The 12,836-nt window shown below is 41.9% G+C and overlaps 1 long non-coding RNA gene across 1 annotated transcript; it reads left to right on the forward strand.

Annotated features, from left to right (window-relative positions):
- Positions 1-2,301: 2,301 nt before the first annotated feature.
- On the forward strand, positions 2,302-11,729 carry LOC143442357 (uncharacterized). The gene is made up of 2 exons (XR_013110467.1): positions 2,302-6,344; positions 6,844-11,729. It is a non-coding gene; the product is annotated as an uncharacterized LOC143442357 (long non-coding RNA).
- Positions 11,730-12,836: the final 1,107 nt, after the last annotated feature.

Genomic DNA, 12,836 nt, shown 5'->3' on the forward strand with positions numbered 1-12,836 from the left:
AATTAAATAAGTAAATCAAAAAAAAAAAAAAGAAAAAGAAAAAGAAAAAAAAAGAAAGGAAGAAAGAAAGAAAGAAAGAAAGAAAGAAAGAAAGAAAGAAAAATTTAAAAAGTATTCTACTGTTTTCCTAATCCAAAAATCCCAGAGGCCACATTTCTCCAAACAAAAGCACGGTTGTCCCTATCATACCAATACCACCGTCTCTGTTACCAACTCCATCTTAGTTGGGATAAATGAAAAAAAAAAAAATGTGACAAGGAAAAGAAGTATTTCCCAGTATTCAGGAGGCAAATGAAGACAGATCTCTGTAATTTGAGGCCAGCCTGGTCTATATAGCAAATTCTAGGACAGCCAGGGATACACAGAGAGACCTTGTTTAAAAAAAAAAAAAAAAAAAAAAAAAGCACGAGCGAAAGTGTCTCCACCTAAGGATGATCCACATATATCATATATCATATAGCATAAAATTATAAAGGGGCTGACAATTTCTTATCCCTTCATGACATCCTAACTGTCATAATGTAAGAATCTCTCCAGAGTTCATTGTGACATTTGGGTAAATAAGTATCTTACACTGCCATCAAGTGAGTGACCAGTACACAGTACCAAACACAGTGTAAGCTTAACTGCTTACATATTTACCGTACCATATTTGCTTTTCTTTTTAATTTTTGTTGTATTTCGTTTGTTTGTTTCATTTTGTTTTCAAGACAGGGTTTCTCTGTGTTGCCCTGGCTATCCTGGAACTCACTCTGTAGATCTCTTGAAGAGCAGCCAGTGCTCTTAACTGTCGAACCATCTCTCCAGTCTTCATTTTTTTTATTTGTTTGTTTGTTTATATTTTATTTTGTGTGTATGAGTGTTTCACCTGAATGTATGTCTGTGTACCAGATGCATGCAGTGCCCTAGTAACAACAAGGAGCTGGATCCTTTTGGACTGAAGTTACAGAAGGTTGTAAGTTGCCCTGTGGGTACTGGGAACAGGATCCCAGTCCTTTGTAATACCAACCAATACCTGTAAAAGTATTTTAATTCTTCTGATGTAATTGTCATCTCTGATGCTTACTGCCTTTGTCTGCTAACCTAGGCCTAGTCCTGGAAGCTTCCAGCCTCCTCCTTACAGTCTAATCTAGGCCTAGAATTTTTTCAGCCTCTGAGACTTGCTGCTGAATAAGCTCATCCTTTCTAGTTCTTTCTGATCGATGGCTGGCTTGTTTAAGTCAGTTGTGCTGGCTTAAATTCCTCTCTAAGCCGACAGATTCAATCTGGCTTCTCTCTCTCTCTCTCTCTCTCTCTCTCTCTCTCTCTCTCTCTCTCTCTCTCTCTCTCTCTCTCCTGGCCTCTCCTGAATTGCTCTGCTTGGTCTCAAACTAACTCTGACAATCTGTTCTAATCCTCTGGCTCCATCTCATTCTCTGGCTCATTCTGTCTTCATTTGTGTTTAGCTTGTTCTTTCTTCAATCTGTCTCTGTATAACTGTCCCAGGAAAACTGCTTCCCCCTCCCCTTTCTCTCTCTCCACTGTCTCACAAGTAGCCTCCTTTTCCTCTCTTCTCCCGTGAGACTTGGACGTATCATCCTATTCTGTCAGATATTTTTCTGGTTCATCACTTTTCCGGCTGCTCCATTAGACATCACTTTCAAACATGGGTACTTTCTACTCCAAACTAACTTTACCTTTATTGTTTGTGATGAAAGGTGTGCACTAAGGATGTGTGTGTATTCCATCCAGAGGTGTTATAGGTGTGCACTAAGGGCTGAGCCATACCACAACTAGAAACAGATTTTTTTCAGTAAATAGCACAATTTCAGAGTTCATAGTGTGATCAAATATCCTGCAACAAATACTCTGAACAGCCATTACTCCGGCCCTACAGTTGAAAGGGGAGATGGCCTAGGACCCATTCTTTAATCTTAACACTCTAGAAAGCAGGAGTAGGCAGATCTCTGTCTGACTTGGTTTACATAGAATTTCAGAGAGCACTACACTAGCTACCTAGGGAAATATAGACCCTGCCTCAAATTAAAAAGAGAGAAAGGAGCCAGGCAGTGGTGGCACACGCCTTTAATCCCAGCACTTGGGAGGCAGAGGCAGGTGTATTTCTGAGTTCAGGCCAGCCTGGTCTACAGAGTGAGTTCCAGGACAGCCAGGACGACACAGAGAAACCCTGTCTTGAAAACAAAGAGAGAGAGAGAGAAAGGAAGGAAGGGAGGAAGGAAGGAAGGAAGGAAGGAAGGAAGGAAGGAAGGAAAGAAGGGAGGGAGGGAGGGAGGGAGGGAGGGAGGAAGGAAGGAAGGAAGGTGAGAAAAGAAAAAGGAAGGAAGAGAGTGAGGGAGCTGAGGAAAAGAGGAAGGAAACAAACGTATTTGAGAAGGTCTGTGTCAGATATAGAGAGCCTTTAATGGGCTCCAGGAATAGTTCAGTAGGTAAAGGTTGCACAAAACTGACAACCCAAGTTCAATCCATGGAATCCACACTTTAAAAGCTGGATTGAAGCTGGGCAGTGGTGGTGGCACACATTTGATCCCAGCACTCCAGAGGCAGAGGCAGGCAAACATCTGAGAGTTCGAGGTCAGCCTGTCTACAGAGCAAGTTCCTAGACAACCAGGTATGCACAGAGAAACCCTGTCTCAAAAAATACAAAAAGAGAGAGAGAGAGAGAGAGAGAGAGAGAGAGAGAGACACAGAGACAGAGAGAGACAGAGAGACAGAGACAGAGAGACAGAGACAGAGAGACAGAGACAGACAGAGACAGACAGACAGACAGACAGACAGACAGACAGACAGAGACTGTCTCAATGAAGTGGAAGGCAAGAGCCAACTTCCTAAAGCTGTCCTCTGACTTTGATAGCATGCCACATCGTGTGCCTGCTGCCCCAATCTGTCTCTCACACATACGTAACCGACTAAAACAAAAACTCCTACTGAGCTGGACTGACCAGACAGAGCACATCCCTTCCAACACTAAGATGGCCAGAACCAAAGCCAAAAGTTTTCAGAGTTGAAAGAAAATACTGGATCTGACTGTGCCTTGGAGTCTATTGCTGGCCCCGAGTTCAGTAGGCCTCTGAGGAATCTTTATCTATCACACAGTGTAGACGAGCCAATGAGAGGACTGCTGAGGAATGTTTGGAAATTCTAGATAAACTAGTTGAGCAAGAAAAGTAGTTGCCAGAGCAAACCCTGAATATGGGTGAGAATTCTCTGTTCTGGAAATGAGACTAAAAGGACTTGCTTCCGTAAGGAGGTGAAGGCAATGCCAAGTTCCCAGGGTGTTTAAGGTCACTTCGACTGTCTTGCTTGCGGGTAGGGCTATAGGCTACAAGCTGAGATCCTTTGAGACACAGTAAGAACCCCAGGGACTTTGCTGTGCATACTCTGCCAGTGGACTACAGAGTATGTAGTCCCCCCGCCCCAACGTCAACACTTTGGAGGCAGAGGCAGGTTCAAGGCCAACCTGGTCTATTCCAGCTGAGGCTACATAATAAGACCCTGCCTCAAAACAAACAACCAAAAATAATAACACACACACACACACACACACACACACACACACACGAGAAGAAAAGGCAAAGATGACCCAATTTCTCTCCTAAGATGACCTTCTGAAGCACTTTTGGAGGTATGCTAGTTGGTTTCTGTCCACTTGACTCAAACCTAGAAATGAGGTATCTGGAATGAGAGATTCTTAGTTGAGAAAAAATGCCTCAGTAGGATTTGTTGTTCTGATAGCACTGGTGGCACACGCCTTTAATCCCAGCATTTGGGAGGCAGAGGCAGGCAGATCTCTGGGACTTTGAGGCCAGCCTGGTCTAGAGAGTGAGTAAGTTCCAGGACACCAAGAACATAGTGAGACCCTGATTCCAAAAACAATAACAATAAGAAAGGAAGGAAGGGAAGAAAGAAAGAAACAGTGGGAAGGAAGAAAGCAAGACAGCTGAACAAGGCATGGGGATCTAGCCAGTAAGCAGCACTCCTCCATGGCTTCTGCTTCAGTTCCTGCCTCCAAGATCCTGCCTTGAGTTCCTGCCCAGACTTCCCTCCCAATAGTCCACTATACACATACATGCACAATCTAAACTTCGTGCTTTATATAAAAATTAACTCAGCAGGGAACACAGGTTTGAATGTAAAAGATATAAAGTGCTTAGAAAATAACATAGGATGACTTCAAGAGGACCTGGGTCTCAGAAGAGTTCTCACACATGACACCAAAAGACATGATCTAAGAAAGAGTCAGGGCAGGATGTGATGCACACTCTCACTCAAAAGGCAGAGGATCACAAGTTTGTAGACAGTTGTGGGTTATGGGGGGGGGGTGTCTTTCTTAGAACAGCAACAACAAAAAAAAAAGATGTAAAAAAGAAAAAGAAGATAAATTGGGCTGAGTCAGAAGAAAGACCCCACTTAAAAGAATGGAAAAGGCCGGGCAGTGGTGGTGCATGCCTTTAATCCCAGCACTTGGGAGGCAGAGGCAGGCAGATTTCTGAGTTCGAGGCTAGCCTGGTCTACAGAGTGAGTTCCAGGACAGCCAGGGCTACACAGAGAAACCCTGTCTCGAAAATCCAAAAAAAAAAAAAAAAAAAAGGAAAAATACATACAATAGACTAGTGGACAATATTTAGCAAAGGACTTATAATTCAATTAGAAAATGGGCAAAAGGACTGGAGAGATGGCTCAGCTCTTAAGAGCACTGACTGCTCTTCCAGAGGTCCTGAGTTCAATTCCCAGCAACCACAAGGTGGCTCACAACCATCTGTAATGGGATCCAATGGCCTCTTCTGGTGTGTCTGAAAATAGCTACAGTGTACTCATATACATAAAATAAATAAATCTTTAAAAAAAAAAAGGAAAGAAAATGGGCAAAAACTGTGAAAGAGACATTTCTCTAAATTAAAAAAACACAGAGGGCAAATAAGCAGGTGAAATAACAGAAAATATCATTATTAGCCTTGAAAAACACAAATTAAGAGTTTGAAATTTTCTTGCTCATTTGTGAGAAGCACTCAAATTAAAGAACCGTGGCCAGTAAGGATGTGAAAACACCAAATCTCTCCTATGCAACTGCTGGGGAATAAATGGAGCAGCCTCTCAGAACCTGTAAAATATTCTCTTTAAAATGAAATATACCATGACCATATGACTTGGGAGTTGCACTCCTTGGTGTCTGTCCCAGATAAAGGAAAGATGTCCACACAAACATGCACATAGAGGTTTTATTTATGACAGCTCAGACAGGAAAACAAGTGTCTCACAAATAGGTGAGATAAATGGATAAACAAACTGTGGCAGTCAGTATGTTCATATCAGGTTCAAGACTTAAGCTTGAGCCCTTTTCCCCAAAACACATGTGCACATGTTGACTTCCTAGACTGGGTAATGTGGCCTTATTTGAACAAAAGGTCTTTTCAGAGGTAATTATGTTAAATGTCTTTTTGAAAAAAAAAATAGTGTGTGTGTACAAAAGCCAGGAGAGGGGGTCAGAACCCCTCAAGCCAGAGTTACAGGAGGCTGGGAGCTGCTTGCTTCAGCTATCAGCTATGTAGTGACTTCATCCTGGGCTATATGAAAAGCTGTCAAATAAATAAATAAATAAATAAATAAATAAATAAATAAATAAATAAATGAAAAACCTCAAAGTGTACCTGGAGTGTTATATGCCTATAGTCCCAGTAGGCAGAAGAATTGCTGGAATCTAGGAAGCTCTAAGCTTGTCTGGGCAGCACAGTGTAAGCTGGAAGGTCCCAGGGAACAGTCTGCCCTACAGACTTCAGGGGAAAGAGCAGCCATTGGCTATGTTGACACCTCAGTTTTTAAACTTCTGCCCTCCAGAACTGGATGAGAATAAATATTTATTAATTTAAGCTGTAAAGTCTGGGAAGATTTATTGGAACAGTTCTGAAAAACAAATACACTTTGGGAGACTTATTCAGCCATAAAAAGGAAGAGATAAAATAGCTGTAATGTGGATCTGAAGGGATGAAAAAAAAAACTCAAAAGGCAGGAGGCAACAAGGTACATGTGCAATCTCAGAGCTTTGAGAGGTGGGAGCAGGATCAGTTTGAGGCCAACATGAGATACTTATAGTGAGACCTTGTCTCAAGACAGAGCTACAGAGACACACGACTTTAATCCCTGCACTCGTGATGTAGAAGGCAAATCTTTGTAAATTCAAGACCAACCTGGTCTACATCACTACATAGTGAGTTTCAGGCTGGCCTTGAACTCACAGAGATCTTTCTGTTTTGTCCTCCAGAGTCCTGGTATTAAAGGCATACTTCACTATGCCCGGTCTCCTGTCAAGCTTTAACTGTCTAGAAATCCTTAGGGAAGGACGGCACCTGGTGAGCTCCCCCCCACTTATGTGTGCTATTGTGCTTATTGTTATGGTGGTAAAAGTCCAAATGTGGTAGATACAGTGACATAGAAACACATCTTACACCAGGCAGTGGTGGCGCACGTCTTTAATCCCAGCACTTGGAAGGCAGAGACAGGCAGATTTCTGAGTTCAAGGTCAGCCTGGTCTACAGAGTTGTTAGGAGCTGCAGTGAGCGTGACAACATTCGCCATTACAAGATGGCACGGGCATCCTGTGCTCCCACAAGTAAACAACTAACTGCGCAGGTGCAAAAGGCAAAAGCGCACCAAAGTCACTGCCCATCCCCGGGGCGTAATATGGGGTGATGAGTGAACAGCCAATCAGAAGTGAACACGCCACTCTAGGGTACATATAGCAGTGCCTTTCCTGGGCTTTGGGTCTTTCCGCTTCTGCTGATACAAGAATAAAGCCTCGCTGTAGTAACCACCCGAACACTGCCTCACATGTCTCTTTTGCGGGCGAAGGGGACTCAAAAAGGGGAGTGGAACAATTTGGTGCCAAAACCCGGGTTCTTCAAAGCGCCTCGGAAGACCCCCGAGACTCGGGGCGGGTTAAAAGACTACAGGAACGAGGTACGTCTCTGAGAGATATGCCTGGGGTGGAAGCCTTCGTTGCGAGCGGACTTTCACTCACCACTGCCGCTCCACTAGCTAGCCTCTTGTTTGAGTTGCTTTTGCTTTCAGCTATTAGTGCAAGTCAAGAGGTTTCAGGAGAGGGTCACCCTAGCATATCAGAAACAGAGCGTGTTAGCCGGCATCAGGCCAAGGAGCCTGGAGATCAGGCCATGGAGCCTGGGGATCAGGCTAAAGAGCCTGGAGAAACAGATAAGGCCAAGGAGCCTGGTCAAAGAAAAGAGTACTCAAAAGAAACAAGGCTACTGCAAAGCCTGTTAAGGTTAAGGACCCTCCACCGGCTGGTGGAGAGAGAGTGGAGGACAAAAGGACCCCCACCCCTTTATGGAAGAATCTTTGGGGAACCAAAGCAAGCAATGCCAGTGATAGAACAGATGATCTTTGAAAATGCCACAGCTGAATGCCGTGCAGCCATTGTCCCTCGTAGGAACAAGGGGCTACAAGACTGGCTGAGTGCCTGTTGCAGCCTGGGAGGCCTCCTCACTAAGGCAGGACTTGCAGCAGCAAACTTAGAAATGGCTGCGGCCCTTCTCCAAAGTCTGGGATGCAATAAGCCCCTGCCATGGCCGGGGAGGGGAGCTGTTTGTGTTTACTCCACAGGTGAAGACAATCCAATTTGGGTCCCTACATAGCTGGTGCAGATTGTGAAGAATGAAGCTAGAATACAAGATGACGGCTCTGATTCTCCTGATACTGATGTTCGATTTGGGGATAAGTATACCACTATGGGCCATAGTTAGATCTTGGCCTGTTCCCGTGCCAGTACATTCAAATTCTGCAGTGCTGCCGTTGTTTACAGCTATTGAGTGTTATTTGGTTGCCCCGTCCTCACGGCGCACCCGCCAGCAGCCTGAGTTATATAATGCTACAAGTTTTCCATTAAATTTTACACTTTGTTTTGTGGCAGCAAAACTTTATAGCATAAAGGTAATCTACTTGGTGTTGATTTTAGAGAAAATAGATTGCTCACATCGTTAAAGATTGGTTTTGTTTCTCAAAAATATGGTTATACTCTAATATTACAAAAGAGGCTTAAAAACATAGTTAAACTGCCAATATTCCATTGGCTACAGTTGGTAGTTCAACCGAGAGTTTGAAATTTTTTGATTTGCCTATGTTTATAGAGAAAAGATACAACACGTGTCTTTTAAGGTTTACAGTTTAAATTTAAGGTTTAAAGTTAAAGTTAAAGTCAAAATCGCACAGTTCAGGCCTAGCCAAGCCTCAGAGAACAGGCTGGAGGGAGGTTAAGCGCATTTACATTTGAATTAAGACAATGCAGACTGAGCTCTGCAGCTCAGGTGCCAAAAGTTCCTTTTGTCCTGGGTCTTCACAACCAGGTCCTAGAAATGTGTTTACCGGAATTCGTCTTTTGTCTTCATTGTTTCTTGTGAAAAGAGGGATAAATCTAAGACCCTAAGACTTTACAACAGTCTGTGGGCTAAAAGTTATGATTATGCTGGAGACATTAAAATTATGCCTACTTCCCTCCATGAGTATAACTGTACCTGCTGATAAAATATTGTTCAAATTGTTTTAATTCCTTTATATTCAAAGTTGTTAAAAATGAGATGCTTTGGATTCCTCTAATATATGTAACAATTGTTAGAGAATAAGGTTGGCTTTTATCCAATATATTCATTGGACTAAAAAAGATTGGTTATTAAATTAATCCAAAATAAAGTTCAAATTTAAGATTTATACAGCCTAACTTGCCTACTCCAGCTGCCATTTCAGTAAATGCTTATAGAATTATTATAGATATAAAAGATGTTTTTATACCATCCCTTTACATTTCTGGTAAAGGTGAGAGGTTTACAGTCAGTAAATTTATTCATAATTTTTAAGAGCCCATGAAGCGATATTTGTTAGAAATAATTGCTTCAGAAAATGGTTAATTGTTTTACATTATATATATATATAAATATTGTTGTTGCTTTAATACAAAAAATTAAGAGGTTAAATCTTTTAGTGTATATTATTCATTGTATGATACTTTATTAGTGGATTTCTCTAAAGAAGTTTTTTCCGCAAGCCTTTGCTTCAATATAACGAGCTTTAAAAAAATTTTTTTAGAGTACTTGTTGCTCCAAAAAGATTCAAAGACAGTGTCTTTCAATATTTGAGACCTCAGTTATATCCTAATCAGATTGTGACACAGAAAATTCTAATAGAAATAGATAGTTGGGGCTAGAGAGATGGCTCAGCCGTTAAAGGCTAGACTTATAATTTAAAATATAAAAGCTGAACTCCCAGCAACCACATGGTGGCTCACAACCATTTGTGGTGGGGATCTAACGCCATCTTCTGGCTTGTGAGTGTACATGCAAAAAGAAAATGGTTTACTTTTAATCTTGATTTGCTCTTAGTGATTTTTAAAAGTTGTTTAGAGATATCAATTGGCTAAAACCTCATCTTAAGCTTACCATAGGAGGATTTAAACCTCTTTTTGATATTTTCAAAGGGATGCAAGTCCTAATTCCCCTTGACAAGTAACTATAAAGGAGAGATAGCTTTGCTGAAAATAAAGTAAGCTGTTAGTTATCAACAGATAAATTATATAGACTATAATAAATTGTTGGCTGTTTGTGTTATTACTACTCATATGTCCACAACAGCCCTTTGACAAAAGAAACCATTAATATGGATTTGTCTTTCTTCATTTACAAATAAAGTTTATATGATAAAATCCTAAAAACATTTTAGATAAAAGGTTTATTCTTTATTCCACATAACAATTAAATTGGTTATTGAATTATTAAATTTGGCCTATTACATGACAAACATTTTAGACAAATTTGATAATCATATGTTACAGTTTTTCTCTATACATGCTTTTATATTTCCTAAAATTTACTATGCATGCAGACCATAGAAAAGATGTTTGCTATATTTACTATATTTACAGATGCCTCATCTATTGAGAAGACAGTATATGTAATTAAATCATATGTGTATTTTCTTGAGTTTACCCTGCTCCAACACAATTAAATTATGTGTTGTAGCTACTGTTTAGAATGTTTAAAAAGGTGTATCTGCCTTTGTCTTGTTGAATGGTATATTTCATGAAGTACAAAATGTTTCAGCTACATGATCTAATATCTCTAGTCATTGGAATAACATTAAAATTAATAAGGTGTTTAGGAATGCATCTGCACAACCGGTGTCGGTGTGTGTGGACCCCCCATTTTTCTTTATGTTATCCAACTTTCAAAATAATTCTGATATCTTGGATTGTAAGAATGTTACATGCTTTTTGGCACAATGCTGGAATGGATCACTAGACCTAGCCTTGGTTGTGCACGTGCCTACCTTTGTGCCCATCCCAGTAGAAGCTGATCATGAAACTTTCCCTACTACATCATTATTGAGACATAAAAGAGACTTTGGCATTACTGCAGCCATTATCACTGCTATTACCATCTCTGCAGCTGCAGCTGTGACAGCCGGCACAGGCATGGTTAATAAAGTTACAGCAGCTACTGTTGTTAATCAAATCTCAGAAAAGACCTCTGAGGCTTTGACCATTCTACAGAAAGTAGATGCATACCTGGCATCAGGCATCCTGTTGGTCAATCAGAGAGTTGATTTGCTCCAAGCCCATGTGGAGCAGCTCACGGATGTGGTTCAAATGAGCTGCGTGTCAGCAACCCCACATCTATGTGTTACACCTCTGAGATTTATGAATGATACATTTATTCAAAGCCATAATCTTTCTGCTTATTTACAAGGGAATTGGACTGGGGAGCTGGACCAGATGCAGCAGCAAGTGCAGATCCGGATTTCGAGCCTTAATGGAACACGAGTGGACCCCATCACCCCTGGCGATTTTACTTCTTGGCTTACCTCTGCCTTTTCTTTCTTTCTTAAAGGGTGGGGATAGGTCTGTTTGGTGCAGCCCTATGTTGTGGATTAGTGTTCATGTTATGGTTGGTCTGTAAGCTCAGAGCCCAACAAAAACGTGACAAGGCTGCTATCGCCCAAGCACTCGTAGCCTTGAACAAGCATCTCCCCCTGAAATTTGACTATTTATGCTAAGAAAGTAACTGATGACTGAGACCCTCAGTCAGTGCACCCCAAGGGTTCAGCCCATTGCACTGGGTCGATGAGAGGTCTAAGTCTAGCCAGCCCTTGCCTGAATAACTGTGGTACCTGAATATTTAGAGGTGTTGCGAGTGGGTACTCGACAGGGAATGTTCCACGAGTGTGGAAAGTATGCCTGATTGCACAAAGGTTTGATGCCAAGAAACCTCCTCCCTTAGTGGCGCCCCAGGGCGGAGGCTCCCTTTCCCCATCAAAAGGCATCGAGATGGGTATGGGAAGTAAACCATTACAATATCTCATTTTGCACAGGGGATCAGACCTCTGCTTTCCCTCACTGAGTTGGTGCTGCGCTTGATAGGCAATAGGCTGTTCCATCTTAAATATATAGATAGGGGGAGATGTTAGGAGTCGCAGTGAGCGTGACAACATTCGCCATTACAAGATGGCGCGGGCATCCTGTACTCCCACAAGTAAACAACTAACTGTGCAGGTGCAAAAGGCAAAAGCGCACCAAAGTCACTGCCCATCCCCAGGGCGTAATATGGGGTGATGAGTGAACAGCCAATCAGAAGTGAACATGCCACTCTAGGGTACATATAGCAGTGCCTTTTCCGGGCTTTGGGTCTTTCCGATTCTGCTGATACAAGAATAAAGCCTCGTAGTAACCACCCGAACACTGCCTCACGTGTCTCTTTCACAGGCGAAGGGGACTCGAAAAGGGGCGCGGAACACAGAGTGAGCTCTAGGACAGCCAGGGCTACACAGAGAAACCCTGTCTCGAAAACAAAAAAACAAACAAACAAACAAAACCCCACATCTTACTCTGTACTGCAACAATCGCTTGCTTTTAGTTCTGATTATAGGTATGCCAGATGTAAGCACTGGAGGAAGGGTCCTTGGGATCCCAATGCTCATTGTAACTTGCTATAAATTTAAAATGACCTTGAATTACAAAGGTAAAAATAAGTCACCATTATGGGGCAACCTTTATGCGTGGCTAATGTTTTGGCTGGAGTAGTGATTTTGCTGTGACTACTGTTCTCAAGATTCATCTAACCAGACCCTTCACTTGGGCACACGTTTAGATGGTTTTGTTTTCAATTAAAACAAAACCAAAAAACTGATATTTTCCTGTGTAAGTGTTGTGTCTGTGTACTACTTGTGTGCTTGGAACCTGCAGAGGTCAGAAGAGGGTATTGGATCTCTTTGAACTGGAGTTAAAGATAGTTGTGAGCCTATGGGTGCTGGGAACTGAACCCAGGTCCTCTGGAAGAGCAACAAGTGCTCTCAACTACCGACCATCTCTCCAGCCCCAGGATGGATGGGTGTCTTTGCATATTAGAGGCAGGGCCTCACTATATAACCCAGGCTAGCCTTGAACTTGTGATTCTCCTATGTTGGACTCCTACATGCTAGGATTGTAGATGTACATAACCTTGTCCATTCCAATTTATCTCAATAAAGTTGAATTTTTAAGTTAAAAACAACAACATGGCGCACACCTTTAATCCCAGCACTTGGGAGGCAGAGGCAGGTGGATTTCTGAGTTTGAGGCCAGCCTGGTCTACAGAGTGAGTTCCAGGACAGCCAGGGCTACACAGAGAAACCCTGTCTCGAAAAAACAACAAAACAAAACAAAACAAAACAAAAAAAACCAAAAAAAAAACCAAAAAAACAAAAAACAACAAACAAAAAAAAACCACCACCACCACCACCACCACCACCATGGTTTGTGGAGAAATAACACAGCGTTTTCACCCTGAGTTTTCCTGGCACAAGAC

This window comes from Arvicanthis niloticus, chromosome 5 (assembly GCF_011762505.2).
Source record: "Arvicanthis niloticus isolate mArvNil1 chromosome 5, mArvNil1.pat.X, whole genome shotgun sequence".
Lineage (NCBI taxonomy): Eukaryota > Metazoa > Chordata > Mammalia > Rodentia > Muridae > Arvicanthis > Arvicanthis niloticus.